Genomic DNA, 15995 nt, shown 5'->3' with positions numbered 1-15995 from the left:
CAACCTATCTGTTCACTATTTAACTAAGAAGTTTATTTTTCCCTTCTCTCTTTTCCTCAAGAGACCGTAATTTGAAGGGATTAAAAAAGAAAAGTAAGACTCTAATATTTAAAAGTAAAACAAATATAAACTAAAAATATAATATAATACAGTATATTCCCATTCAATCTTCCACTCAAAAATCGATTCCATTAATATCTTTACTTTAGAAGCATTATATCTGTATCGATATATTGATCACTTTTTTATCATGTTTCCATAACTCAATTCTTGGTGCAATTTAGAATTTTACCCTCCTCCTCAAAAACAGTTTTAAAATGTTAATTGGTCCAAAGAAGTTAGTCTTCAACCTCTGACTAAGGATTGAATTATAAAATATGCCAAGTCTGCTGTAACTCATCCACCGTCGTTGAGCCCATTCTCACAGTTTCTGAGACTTGAGTCTTCACAAGAGCAAACAGCCTCATCCTTCTCCCTCTCTGCCCTCACAATGCGACCAGGGTTAAGCCTAATACAGGCACTCACAACACACTCAATGAAGGTCCCTATATATTTTGATTTACCTTACTCTTTGGTTTTGCTTTTTGTTTTGGTTTAGAAGGAGATCTGCTCTAATTTTCTTAACTCAAAACATTTTATTGAATGAGGAGAAAAGTCAGTTCTTCCGCTTCTAAAGGACCCCAGAACGATCAAAGGTATAAACGTGTACCCCCACGAAGCCACCACAAGTCCCTTCCTCACCTGCTTTGTCTCTGCCTCCCCTCCCAAAGTCAGCCCAGAGATGGAAACAAGTCACTCCCATCCACTGCCGCCCTCCCTCGGGTGCGGAGTATAGGAAAAGCCAATAGGGAGCTCACAGCGCAGTTAGGATCTGGAAAAGTGACCCTGAAAAAAGCCAAAGCACAATAGTCCATAAGCCCTCTCCCTTTAGGTCTTCTTTCTGACAAACTGCCCAGAATCTGACTTCAGTGGGCCGGGACGGGGCATGTGTTATCCGTGCCAAACAACAATGATGAAGAGACTGGTAGATCTCCCAAGTCAGAGCCCTGACGGGGCCCACATGCCTTTAGGCAAGAGAGATTTAAGGAGTCCATTTGAAGAACACCAAGCCTTCACAAGGTAAATGCCTGCCAGAAGACTCAAGATGCCACATTCTCACCATCATCAGCTTCATCACTCTTATTTTCAGGAAAGAACAAGGTCTCCTTACCTCTTGGAAAAGAGTGAAGGCTTGGGTGGTTGGACTTCTGAATATAGTTATCAATTTAGTGGAACCTTTGTGTTGAAAATGAGCAGGCCTATGAACCCTTTAGCTAGCATAAATCAGAAGGAAAACACTATAAAAAAAATTCATTGCAAACATCAATATAGCTCCCTTTACAAATCGTTGTAAAATATTTAATGATCATCACTATATCCTCGGTTTATTCCTCACATTGAACAGATGAGGCAATTGAGCTGTTACGAAACCCATGATCCCCAAGTGGCGCCAACAGCTGGTGGCTTGGGCAGCAAACTGCAAAGTTGGAGGTTAGAGTCTATCCAGGGGCACAACATGAACCCTGGAGAAACCTAGGGGGCCTGGCCTACCAGGGGTCGCCATGAGTGGAGCAACTAGTTTTTGGTTGGCAGAACCCAGACAAGATGAAACTCCCTGGAGGACAGCTGTGAAGCCACAGACTTGCAGTTCTGACAGCCTGACACAGGCTCCTACGTTAGCCCCTGCCTCAGTCACCCCACAGCTCTGTAGTCCATGTCCTCATCTGAAACAAGGCTGGAAGCACTAACACTGACTCCCACGAATGCTGTGATAACAAGGTCCAGAAGCCTGGTGAGATGTAGTCAATGACTTTATATGGCCCTTCTAACCATAGTCTTAGGTGGGATGTATTGTAGATTCTCGCCTCTGTGCTTCTGGCAGAGGGGGTTCTGCTACAGGATGGCAGTGGGGTACATCTTAGACCTGACTTTACTAGAGGGTATGACTGAAATCGCCATCCTTTCTTTTCCCTGGAGAATGCTCCACTGAAATATAAAAATCACCATCAAAGCCTACCCCTTTGGGACTTCTGTATCTTGACTTGATTAGTAGAAGAACTTAGCCCTACTTTGACTTTTGGACACTTTCAGCTTTCCGGCTCTGAAGCCTCTTCCTGACTTTCCAATTTAGGACCAAAGAGTGCCCACCAACACGTGAGATATTTCCTCAAAGTTTCATGAACTTCTGTGGGACATTGTGGTAAATGGCAGGACCCAGAAATGTGAGGAAATAAACCCAAAGAAGGAGTTTGAGGTGGGCAGGGGATAGACCTGAATACCTTCTTGGAAGAGTTGGACATTTGAGACATCTTTAATCTCCAAATCCTTGGGACTGGTATTAATTCTTCTCAAAGAAATCATTACTGCACCCAGGCTCAGGAAACTACTATGTCAAAAACGAACAAGGTAGGCGACTCTTAAATAAAATGAGAAGCCATGCTGCACAGAGGGCAAGAGAATGAGCTCTAGGTCCAAACTGCCAAGTCCACATTCTCACCACTCAGTGTGAGTGTGTTGGACAAGCTGCTTTACCCATCCGAGCTCCATTTCCACCGTGTCAAATGGGAATTGACAATACTTGGTATTTCATAGGATCGTGGTGAAAAGGAGATGTGCTTGGGTGACCATACAGTCTGTGCTCAATTTCGTATAGAGAAGTTGGTGGTTCAAAACCACCCAGAGGCACCTTCAAAGAAAGAGTTGGCAATCTACCTCCTGTAAAGATTGCAGCCATTGAAAATCTAATGGAGAAGTGGGATTCGGGACACATGGAGTCACTGTGAGTCAGAATCTGCTCCATGAGAACTTTGTTTGGTTTTGCTTTTTTATTGTGAAAAAAACGTCACACACATGTCTTAATTAACCTGGTGGTACATAATAAAAATGACCCTAAGGCATTTATTGCCTCCGAGTTTGAGAGGCTAGGAGTCTAAAACCAGGACATGGGCAGAATGCTGTGTACCTTGCCTCCTAGGCTCTGCAGTTCTGCCATTTCTTGGAGCTCTCTGGCTGCTTGCAGGTGCATCCTTACATGCTGTCTCTCCTCCCTTGCATGTGTCTGTGTCTAGGGATTGGGTTTATAGCCCACTTCTAATAGTTAATTTTATGTGTCACTGTGGCTAGGCTACAAATCCCCATGGTTTGGTCAAACATAAGTCTAGTTGCTGTTCCGTAAAGTAATCTAATACAAGGCATTCAAGCAATAGGTTTCAAAGTTTGTTTCCATAAGGTGTATTGTGCCTCCACAATATAAACAGATATTCTGGGGAGCTCTCAGCCACCCACTTCCTCCCCACCCCCTCAGTGCCCCAGCTCTGCTTTCTTCCTGCTACCTGACCTATGGGTTTTGGAACTCAAGCCTGTAGAATTATTGGACTTGGCCAATGTTCACTTGCATGATTCCATGAACTAATCTCTCTCTGTGAGTGACACTGATTTTCTGGGAAATAAAATCATGGCATCAGAAAAGCAAATATACATATAATCTTACTGTCCACCTACTCTGTTTCTCTAGAATACATTACGCCTCTACTCAAGTACTCCCTCAACACAAGAACACTTTATTCTAATTACCTGGAATTCTGTGATGTTCACCTTCTCTGCATAATCACTGAAGACAAAGCGGGTGAATAAGCAAAAGTGATGAAGAAAGCTAATGGTGCCTGGCTATTAAAATATATAGTATCTGGGGTCTTAAAGGCTTGAAGATAAACAAGTGGTTATCTAGCAGAGAAGCAACAAAGCCCAAATGGAAGAAGCACACCAGCCTTTGTGATCACAAAATGTTGACAGGATCAAGTGTCAGGCATGAGAAGACCCAAAACAAACAACCATATCGATGCAAATGAGGGGGGCCTGAGGGAAGACCCAAAGCCCATATGTAGAAAATTGGACATCCCCAAGGAAGGAAGGAGTCAGCCAGGGTGTAGTATAGCACTGATGAAGCACACAACATTCCTATGATTCTTTAATGCTTCTTCTCCACCGCCACCACCACCTCTCCACAATAATAACCCCAGTTCTGCCTTACAAATCTGGCTAGACAAGAGCATGTGCACTGTTACAGATAAGAGCTCTTGACATATGGAATCCAGGACAGATAAACCCTCAGGAACAGTAATGGGAGTAGTGATACCATGAGGGTCGCGGAGCGAAAGAGAGAACCAATAGCAATGTTCAACATATAACACCTTCTCTGAGGGGCGGGGGGTGTATGAGCAACAGAAACATGGGTGAAGGGAGACAGCAGATGGTGTAAGATATGAAAATAATAATAATTTATTATTTATCAAGGGTTCACAAGCCTAGGGGAGGGGAGGGAGGGGAAAAAAAGAGGAGCTGATACCAAGGACTCAAGTGTTCGGTTCAAATCCCATTCCTCATAGGACAAATGGTTTAATTACTCTGAGTCTCAATCTTGTTTCAGTCAAAATAAATAAATGTGAGTAAGTGACCAAAGTGTGAAATGTATGGTGTAGCGTCTACCGTACATAACTGACGTAAGTGGCAGCCTCTCCACCTGGATGCAGGCACAGGCAGTCAGGAATCTGATACAGCTCCTATGAGGAGCTGCTCTTCATTCCATCCCACTCCCGGGAAGAGCAAAGATGAGATGTGACCACTCAGAGGATAAATCTAAAATCAGGTGTATGCCTGCTTTAAGGCAAATAATATATCCCCAGCTCTTAGCAAATCCAGAAAGCACACGACGTCTACGTTCAAACTCAACAGAGCTCCAAACATGCAGCAAGTCCTCATTTTCCCAAGGAGAAACTAAAAGAGAAGGGTCTTAGCCACGTAGGAAACATTGGCTGTCGGCAAGGCTATAGGGCATGCCTCCAGTTAACCCATTCATTTACTCCCTGAGTCGATTTATAGCAAGTGAACATTGGCATATATATTTTAAATCACATGTCACATATGTAACTTATTCACTTTTAAATATTGCTGGTTTTCCACTTTTCACATTTCATGCAACAATTTGATGCAATCTCCAAGCTCTTCACAGGGCAGTGCTTAAGGGCACGGACAATGTCCTTAGGGTGTTGGAGGTCAAGTGGTTCTTTTATGTATTAGAGGTGTGGCCTTACTTTCTCTCTCTGTGCCTTATTCCCCTCATCTCCAAAATGAAGATAATAATAGTAGTTATCTCACTGGATGATGGTGGGGACTAAATGCAGACACAGACATAGATGTACAGCATTTAGAACAATGTGTGAGGCAGAGTAAATGTCTACACGTGATTGTTACCATTATTATTATTACTAAAGCTATTTGACTTGTCACCTAAAACTAAACCAAGAGTCTGATCCAGAGTCCACATTACACTTACAATGTACATTTAGTGCTAGATGTCAGCAGAGTCCATTTTACTAGTTTGGGCAGAAATGAGATCCTGAAAACTGGAATGGAGACATAGGAGAAGATTCCGATGAAGCTAAATACCTCAAATCTCTAAGCTACAAGTAAGCCCCATTTGCCAGTAGAAGCCGCGCATCCTCTCCTACCTGAAGCTGTCATACTGTCTTTGTCTGAAGTACCTCTAATGGCCTCCTCTTCTGAGATCCTTGCCTTGCAAGACCCTGCTGATTCTCCTCAAGCCCTACCCTCAAAATCTGCTTTTGTATCTTCACCTCAAAGGAGACCCAAGAGTTGGCAGGCCCCACAGGGTGAGATACAAAGGCTGGCTTATGAGATGGTACAGAATACATTAAAATAAGTGCTTTGTTTTTCCAATTTATATCAACAGGAACGTGAGGAAACGATCATAAGGTTGTGGGATCAGCGTGAAATGAATAAAAGTCATTGTTGTTAGATACCATTGAGTCAATTCTGACAGAGTGACCCCTATGCATAGCAGAGTGACACACTGCATGGTCCTGTGCCATCTTCCTAATTGTTGCAATGGTGTCAACCCATCTCCTTGAGAGCCTTCCTCTCCTTTACAGCCCCTCTACGTTCCCCACCACCATGTCCTTCTCCAGGGACTGGTTTCTCCTCGCAACAAGCCCAAAGTATGTAAGACGAAGTCTTGCCATTCGTGCTTCTAAGGAGCTCTCTGGTTATATTTCTTACAAGACAGATGAGTTTGTCCTTTGAGCAGTCCACAGTACATTCAATATTCTTCTCCAGCACCACAATTCAAATACATCTATTCTGCTTCAGTCTTCTTTATTCATTGTAGAACTTTCACATGCATGTGAGACCATTGAAAACACTATGGCTTGGGTCAGGTGCACCTTCATCCTCAAAGTAACATCCTTGTGTTTCAATATTCCAAATGGGTCTTGTAAAGCACTTTTACCTAATGGAATGCATTCTTTGATCTCTTGACTGCTGCTTCCATGAGCATAGATTGTGGATTCAAGCAAAACAAAATTTTTGATAATTTCAATCTTTTCTCCATTTATCATGAAGCTACCTATAGTCAGGATTTTCGTCTCTTTTACATTGAGTCATAATTCATATTGAAGGCTGCAATCCTTGATTTTCATCAACAAGTACTTCAAAACTCCTCACTTTCAGCAAGCAAGTAGTCACACCTGCACATCACAGGTTGTTAATTAGCTTTCCTCCAATCCTGATGCCACATTCTCCTTCATATAAGCCAGCTTCTCTGATGATTTGCTCGGCATATCGATTGAATAAGTCTGTTGAGAAGGTAGACCCCGACACATATCTTTCCTGATTTTAAACCAGACAGTTATTCCCTTGTTCTGTTGGTGCAACTGCCTCATGATCCACGTACAAGTTCCACATGAGCACAATGAAGGGGTCTGCAATTCCCATTCTTCTCAAAGCTATCCAGAGTTTGTTCAGATCCACAGTCAATAAAACACAAGCAAACAACTCTCTGGTATTCTCTGCTTTCAGTCAAGATTCATCCGACATCAGCAATGATATTCCTTGTTCATGTCTTCTTCTGAATCCAGTCTAAACCTCTGTCAATGTCCTGAATGAACCCTGCCAATGTACTGCTCCAATAATTGTTCTGCAAAATGTTGCATGCTTGTGATATCAGTGATATTGTTCTATAATTTGGCACTTGAAATACCAGTGACATCACTTCCAGCATCATGGCAACATACAAGCCACCACAGTACAACAAACTTACAGACAAGAGGTGGGAATAAAAATTAGATCAGTCCCAAACACATTGATATCAACTCAGGAAAGCACAGAGTCCTCCAGGTTTTAGACTAGCAGCTAATAATGGCTCTAGCCAATTCTGTTGTTAGTTCACTGAACCCCAAAGTGTCCCACACTCAGTGAAGCCGAAATGCCAGAACTTCTTTAGTATAAAAGAAAGTATCTACAGGTTGGAGAAGATTAGGATACTAGAGTAGATTTACAAGTTGTCGTTAGGCGCTATCGAGTTGGTTTCAACTCAAAGGAAATCTATGTACAACAAAATGAAACATTGGCTGGTCCTGGGCCATACATACAATCCTTGCATACTTTGGCCTATGGTTGACATGTTAGGTCAGCTAACAATGCTGGTCGAGTCCAAGAGAGAGTCCTGCCATCGTGACTGTGGAAAGTAAACGAAGGAGCCTCTGCATCTTCATAAAGCTCTGGGGGAACTATAGGCCTAAAGCAAGTTTGCATTTCTGAGTGAATTGCAGAGTTTCCCTGTCATCAAGCACTTGAAAGAGGCAGATGTGGTGAAACCTACTGTAGCTCCATCCTAATAGCCGGTGTCGAACACAAACGCATCTTTAAATGGCAGTGGATTACTGTAAACTGAATCAAGTGGCTATTTCCATCGCAGCTTCCATTCCAGATGTGGTTTCCTTGCTGGGTGACGTCAATATATCCCCTAGCACCTGGTACACATAGACCAATTCTGAGAGTGCTCTTTCCCCTTCTCCAGCTACATCAATGTTCATCAGAGCAGGTTTCCGTTGGTGGTGAGGTCAGCAGGAGACCTTCACTGATGCAGTGAAGTAAAGTATTTCACATGGCACTTTGAGCCATAGTCTTTGTCACTCCCACTACAACGTTTTACCTGATGGGTCGGAATAAGAGCAGGTGCAAAAAGGATGCTGATAAGATGATAGGATCCAGTTGTGCATGACAGTTAACAGAGTTCACTGTGACCAGAAACTTGTTGAAACTCTTAACTTGAGGACTGGTCCATTTTGCCATTCTGTTGGGTAAAAATGAGCCATCCTCAAAGCAAGAGGTGAGGGATTTCGCCACCATCACGAAAGAAGGGCCGATATGGGAGCATGTCCTTTGGATCCTGTGCATTAAACCTTCTCAATATACAAAGTTATAACACCAGCGACGCAGCAGAGGGCGGGCAACGGGAGAACTCAAGAGCCACGGCACAAGAGGGAGAGGTGGGCTTCGCAGCCCAGAGAGGAAACAAAGCTGAGGACCTGCAAGCAAGAGGCTTGCTTTGCAGTGAGTGCCCCCAAGATCTTAACTGGGGAGTTAGGTCTGCTGACCCATGGAGCTAGAGCATGGGTTTATCAGGAAAGGGCATACCTGTTAGACATTTATCAACTGCCTTAATAGAGCTTTGTAACATTGCTTGAACAGGCAGAAAGCAAGTGGCCGACCACTTGTCTGAGAGGCTGAGGACCATAGAGAGGCACAGCTGAGAAGAAGCTGTCCTGAGGGAAGAACCGTGCCCTGAGCACTTCTGATCCTGAATTGTAACCTGTTAATGTCCCTCAACACGTCATAATCCTAAGTATTGTCTACGAGTTCTGGGAGACAATGAAATGAATTCTCAAGGTCAGCTAAGAAGCAGAGTGCTGTGGCGAGGTGATTGGTGTCAGACTTGGTAAGGAAGGGTGGAGAGGAGTGGTATATCTGACCTCAGCCTCATAGTTTTCGGCCTTGGATAGCTGATCCAGATGATGGTGATTCGGTATCCCCCTTGTGAAGTCCGAGGAGGTCAGATACCCACCCCCATGCCCTTTTATACAACTGTCCTTATCGCGAAGTCCCCACTTATCTGCCAGTTTGTTATGCTGTGGTAGCTTCCAGAGTTCGGATGCTGGAAGTGTTTCCACTGGTATGTCAAATACCAGGAGGATCACCCATGGTGAACAGGTTTCAGCAAACTGCCAGATTACGAACAGACTAGGAAGAAGGAATAAGCTGTCCGCTTCAGAAAAAACCCAGCCACTGACAATCCTGTGAACAATATAGTGGCAGGAGATGAGCCCTTCAGGTTGGAAGGCAATCAAAATTTGACTGGAGAAGAGCTGACTTCTCAAAGGAGTGTCGACTTTAATCATGTGGATAAGATCCTGTCAGGATCTTCATTTGCTGATCGAGTAAGTCAAAATGAGAAGAAATAATGGTAAACATAATGAATAATCAGAATATGGGAAGTACAAAATATAATCTAGTAAAACTGGAAGTCATCAAAATGAAATGAAACACACAAAAATCAAAATTGAAATTGACTAGTATTGGATATTTTAAATCAGACCATGTAACCTACTGTCAGAAATGACAAATTGAAGAGGAATGGTGTTACATTTGTCATCAAAAAGAAATTTCAAGAACAATCTTGAAAATCCATGCTATCTGTGATAGGATAACATCTTTCTACCTGCAGGGAAGGACATTAAATATAATGATAATTCAAATGTATGCACCAACCTCTACATCAATGATGAAGAAATTGAAAAATTTTATAAACTTCTTCACTCTGAAATTGATTAAACATGTAATCAAGATACATGGATAATTACTGATGATTGGAATTCAAAAGTTGGAAACAAAGCGGAAGGATTAGTAGGATTCGTAGCTGGAATATATGGTTTTAGCAACACAAACAAAACTCAGGGTCACATGATAGAATTTTGTAAGAGCAATGATGTCCTCATTGCAAATACCTTTAAATATATATGTGTGTGTACATATACATATATATACATATATATGACTATCCATATGGACTTTTCCAGATGGAATAGACGAGAATCAAGTTGGCTACCCTATGGAAGTGATGATGGAAGCACTCAATATCATCAGCATAAACAAAGCCAAGGATCAACTGTGTAACAGGACTTTCAATTATTCATATTCAAGCTCAAACTGAAGCTGAAGAAAATTACAAAGGGTCCAGGATGACTATGAACTTGAGTGTACCCCTCTTGAATTTGGAGACCACCATCTCAAGAACAAATTTGACCCCTTAAACACTAATGACCAAAGCCTAGACAAGCTGTTGGATGACAGCAAGAACCTACATGAAGAAAGCAAAGGATCATTTAAGTGACAGGAAAGAAAGAAGTTGATATTAGAAAGGATTCTGAAACTTGCTATGGAATGTTGACATATGCTATTGAAACTTGTATGCATTTCTTGCATAGCTAAAGCAAATGCAAGAAATAATGAAGTGATTTTTTTTCTCAAAAATACAAAATAAAGCACTATAATGAAATATGCAAGGCCTTTCCTTGAGTTAGAAAATCAAAAGGAAAGACAAAGTGAAGCATATCTCCAGGCGAAAGAACTGGAGAAAGAAATTCAAACCTCAGTTTGCTGTATCGACTAACTCTATGAGCAAAATACTGAAGTCCTGGAGGCACTGGTGGGTGAGCATTGGATGGCTAGCCACAAGGCTACTCTATAGGATCAAGTAGAGGCTTTCTGCCCCCATTAGGATTTACAGTCTCAGAAATTTTATAGGGCCATTATGAATCAACAGTAGGTAAGGGAAAAATAATGAATGATGCAAACATCATTAAAATAAATTTGAAAAATACATAGAATCATTCTACCAAAACGAATTAGTCGATAGTCAACCATTTCAAGAGGTAGCACATAATCAAGAACCCATGGTATGGAAGAAAGAAATCCACGCTGCATTAAAGACACTAGGGAAAAATAAGGCTCCAGGAATTGACAAAATACCGAGTGAAATGTTTCAACAAGCTGATGAAGCACTGAAAGCACTCATCCATTAACTCCAAGAAATTTGGTCAACAGACTAAAAAGGTTCCCATCTGTAACCACTCCAATGAAAGTGACCCAAAGGAAAGCATAACTTACTGGCCAATAACACCATTAATATTGACATGCAAGTAAGATTTTGTTGAAGATAATTCAAGGGCAGATTCAATAATACATCAACACGGAGCTGGATTCAAAAGAGGATGTTGGCACAAGGGAAATAAAATCATTGTTGATTTCAGATGGATCGTGACTGAAAGCACAAAATACCAGAAAGATTTTACTTGGGTTTTTTAACTATGGAAAGGTACTTGACTGTAGAGATCATAAGAAATGATGGATAACATTGTGACGAATGGGGACTTCAGAACACTTAACTGTGCTCTTTCAGAAGCCATATGTGGACCTAGAGGCAGTCATTCAAACAGAACAATGGGACACTAGATGGTTTAAAATCAAGACCATCATCCCTCAGGGTAGCGTCCTCTCACCATATTCATTCAAGCTGTATACTAAGCAAGTAATCTGAAACGCTGGGCTATATGAAGAAGAACATGGCATCCGGATTGGAGGAAGGCTCATGAGCAGCCTGCAATACACAGATAACACAACCTCCCTTGCTGGAAGTAAAGAGGGCACATGACTTCAGTATGAACTACAATTCAAGGTAAAGGGGACAAAATCTTCACAACTGGACTGATAGCATCGTGACAAGCAGAAAGAAGGTTGAAGCTGTCAGATATGTTGTTTCACTTGGTTCCACAATCAGTGCGCAGGGAAGCAGCAGTCAAGAAAGCAAACAATGTATTGCGTTGGCAGATCTTCTGCACCAGACTTCTTTAAGGTGTTACAGAACAAAGGTGTCACTTCGAGGAGTCAGGTGGGCCTAAGCCAAGCCATAGTATTTTCAATCAGTTCATATGCACGTGACATCTGGATGCTAAGTATGGAAGATGGGAAAATAATCGATGCATTTGAATTAAGTTGGGGTTTGGGAGGAGTGCTGAACGGATCATGGAGCACCAGAAAAATCTGCAAGTCTGCTTGGAGGACGTCTAGGCAGAATACTCCTTAGATTTGAGGCTGGCAAGACTTCGCCTCATCTACTTTGGCCAGGCTGTCAGGAGAGACCAGTGTCTGGAAAAGGATATACGCTTGGTAAAGCAAAAGAGCAGCGATAAAGAGGAAGACCCTCAGCGATACGGAGTGAGACATGGCTGCAACAATGGGCGTGAGTATAAATACTGTGAGGATGGCTCAGGACCAGGCAGTGTTTCATTGTGTTCGACACAGTTGACTCTGAGTCAGAGCCAACTCGAAGGTACCTAACAACAACAGAGCTAAATGAATTCTTGAGCCTAATGTGAATATCTGATTCTCGAGCACTTCATTGACTTTTTCTTTTCAAAGCATATCCTGGTGCTCCGTGACACTGATAAAAAATTATGTTGATTGCACCTATTGAGTAAGAGGTAGCAGCTACTATACATACCTTGATTAAAAATGTCAAAGGGGTTCAATGGCAGGTAGAGATGCTGTCTGGAACCTCTGATTAGCCCCCACAGGTGAATTACGGTACAAACTCTTGGAACTGTGGTGTAAGCACGTGACATACTACGAAGATAATTGTTCTACTTTAAAGAAATCATTTTTGGTTTGCTACTAGGCCAATGACTGAATGCTTGACAGTGGTCCCCAGTTTGCCATATGATCAGAGGTCATTATTCTGAACTAGTTATTGTGTGATCCATAGAGCCCTATGTTGCACATGTACAACAAGTACAAAATCAAACAGAAGTGTATAAAAACAGGCTTAAGATGGCACAGATGCCCATCAGCCTTCTATAGATAAACTTTCGTATATGACTTCATGGGCACTCTCCTATGACCTGAAGATGCAGACTTGGTTTATGAATGGTTCTGTATAATATGCCAACACCATACAGTTGTAGCACTATACATACAAAATCATACAGTTGTAGCACTATATCTCACTCGGACACAGTCCTGAAGGATGGCAGTGCAGATAATCCTTCACTATAAGCAAAGCTTAAAGTAGTAAAACTGTTGCTCACCTTGCTTGCAAAGAGTGATGGCCTAGAGTCTGCACTGTTCCATAGACTATAATAGTGTGGGCTGGATGGAAAGGGACTTGCAAGGTGCCTGGCCAATAGGAACATGTGGGATTAATCAGGTTGCAATTTGATTGGAGGGCAAAGAGATCAATGACTCTGCAAGGCCCACCCCCCGGTCTCTCTTGCTCTCTGGTGATTGGAGCATGCTGGAGAGATCCCACTGCTGCTGTAACTAAGTTCTCTGCCTCAACCTGTGAGCTACACCACCTGTGGGCGAGGCCAGCCCGTGGATGGTGTCACTAGAGTTTGAGGCTCCTTTGAGACCTGCTTCACCACGCTGCTGCTGTGACCATCACTGGAGCTTGAGGCTGGTGGATCCTGTCATCTTGCATTGCTTGCATTTGACATCCCATCCAGGCCTTCTTTGCTAAGCTCCTGAGCCACTGACTGTTGGTGACCCACCTTGCTGCATGTTGCCTGTGGGCAGACTCTGCTTGCCTTGCCCAGGGAGGACTCTGCTGTCTGCTTTCTTGACCATGGACCCGGCAGCCCATGTGAGTTGAAGGACGTACAGTATATTAACTGTTCCACAGAAGTGAATTGAACTGAACTGTCTGTACCGCTGTGTGGACTAATTGACTGTTAGATTCCTTCTCGCTGTAGAAACCTATCCTCTTATTTATATATAAAATCGCAAGTGTCCTGGTCTCTTTTCTAGAGAACCCTGCCTAACACAGGTGCACACTTGGAAAGTAAGCAGGGAGAAGAGATCTGTGCACAGACTTCTCTGAGCCACTACAGAATGTGAAGAGATTTTTGTCCCATGTGAATGCTCATCAACAGGTGATCTCATTAAAGGAGGATTTTAATAATCTGGAATATAGGATGACCCATTGACCTGATTCTCTGGATATCAGTAAGGCTTCCTGTATAGCCACAACTGTCACTGCCCAGGAATAAAGGCTATCCAAGGACTCTGAAGCAGAGACTTCCACGCACCAAGGCTCACCTGGCCCTCCTTCTCTGGTTGGACTCTGCTACCATGACTTGGCAGGGAGAAAGGGGCCTATGATCCAAGGTGTTTGAGGTTAATGAAGTTACAGAAACATATTGTATTTACTGCAGAAATTGTCCATGTTTTGAATAAGCTAATACACATTGTGAAATTGCAAGAGAAGGAACAGAATAAGTTGTGTTTCTCAAGCTTATTTGAAAAGTCAACCGATTATGTTTCATAGAGTTTTCAAAGGCTGATGTTTGGGGGACGTAGGAGCTTACTGGGCTTTTGTTCTGTTTTGTTTTAAGGCACCTCTGGATGGATTCGAAACTTGAACTACCAAACTTGAGCTGAGCGTAAGTTCTTGCTCCACCTAGAAACTCCTTAGTTGAAAGCAGCACTCTCCACGAGCACTGAGACACCAGAGTGCATGTGAAGGCAAATCCGAGGTTGCTCAGCTTCTTCTACTCCCTGATGGCCTGGCCTTGTTCCTTTATTCCAGACTGTTTAACTCCCAACAAGACAACATGCAGATTTTCCTTCCTAAGAGCTTCCCACTATCCACTTTACATTATAACCACTCCATTGCACCCACAAATTGGTCTGTTGTCAAGCATCTGCTGCTAAGAAGAGATATAACTTTATGAGAAAACTGACTGCCTCTGAGTCGATTCTGGCCCCTAGTAATCCTTCAGGGCAGGTTAGAACCGCCCTGTGAGTTCCCAGCACCATAGCTGTTTCTGGAAGTAGAATGCCTCATCTTTCTACCTTCGGGTGGCAGGTGGTTTCTAACTACTACAATTGGCATTACCAGTCCAAATCATCACCACTATGCCACCAGGGCGCCTAAGTAACAATGATAGCTCATAAAAATGCTGAGTTAGATGATATAGTTGTCCCTCTCAATTTTTATTTCTTTGAAAACATCATCTTGGTAGCACCCCTGCAACAGGACAGGCATCTCCTGCCACAAAGTGATAGACAGAACAAAAATCGGTGGGACAGCATGTGGTTGCGACTGACTTTTCTCAAAGTCCTTGATTGAGTTGGATTCTATTGGGCCCTACTACATATCCCTGTCCTCAGAACTACCTTGTAGCAGGATGCAGTCATACTGCTTACAGAAACCACCAGCATGATTCCCCTATTAAACCAAAACTGCCAAAGTCAAACCCGCTGCCATTGAGTTGATTCCAACTCACAACGAGCTGATCTAGGCCTTACACATCTTGGAGGGAGCAGACAGCCTCAGCTTGCTCTGGAAGAGTGGCTTGGTGAGTATGAACACACAGCTTCGTGGTTAGCAGCAAAGGGTCTAACTTACAGCCTGACCAGGATTCCTTTCTTCATATTCAAAGATCAATACATAAATACCTCCAAACTCACTGCCAACATAGTCGATTCCAACTGCTAGTCACAAGGTCAACAGTTCAAAACCACCAGCCACTCCTCAGGAGAAAGACAAGAGGCTTTCTATTCCCATAAAGAATTATACTCTGCAACCCTTATGTCCTGTTACCTACACAGGGGCTATGGGTCTCCACTCTGCACTCCCCATCATTTACAGTGAAATGATTTTTTGTTCTTTGATGCCTGATACCTGATCCTATTGACACTTTGTGATCACCCAGGCTGGTGTGCTTCTGGTCAGTCAGTCAGGATACAGTACAGCACCTATGAAACATACAACTTTCCTCTAGTTCTTTAATGCTTCTTCCCACCTCATAATCACGATCCCAATTTTACCTTACAAATCCGGCTAGACCAGAGGATGTATGTACACTGGTACAGATAAGAATTGAAAACACAGGGAATCCAGGACAGATAAACCCCTCAGGACCAATAATGAGAGTAGCAATACCAGGAGGCAAAGGGGAAGGGGGTAGAAAGGGGGAACTGATCACAAGGATCTACATATAACCCCTGGGGGACAGACAACAGAAAAGTGGGTGAAGGGAGAC

At 42.8% G+C, this 15995-nt stretch overlaps 1 protein-coding gene across 1 annotated transcript in view; it reads right to left on the bottom strand.

The window, feature by feature from the left end:
- Positions 1 to 15995, bottom strand: part of PTPRN2 (protein tyrosine phosphatase receptor type N2) — a 1475949-nt gene that overhangs the window by 1057702 nt on the left and 402252 nt on the right. The gene's annotated exons all lie outside the window — the stretch shown is intronic.

Source organism: Echinops telfairi, unplaced genomic scaffold (genome assembly GCF_000313985.2).
Source record: "Echinops telfairi isolate 266 unplaced genomic scaffold, ASM31398v2 ScPeMD7_31;HRSCAF=116, whole genome shotgun sequence".
In the NCBI taxonomy this organism is placed as follows: domain Eukaryota; kingdom Metazoa; phylum Chordata; class Mammalia; order Afrosoricida; family Tenrecidae; genus Echinops; species Echinops telfairi.
This window is presented reverse-complemented; position numbering and strand designations above follow the sequence as displayed.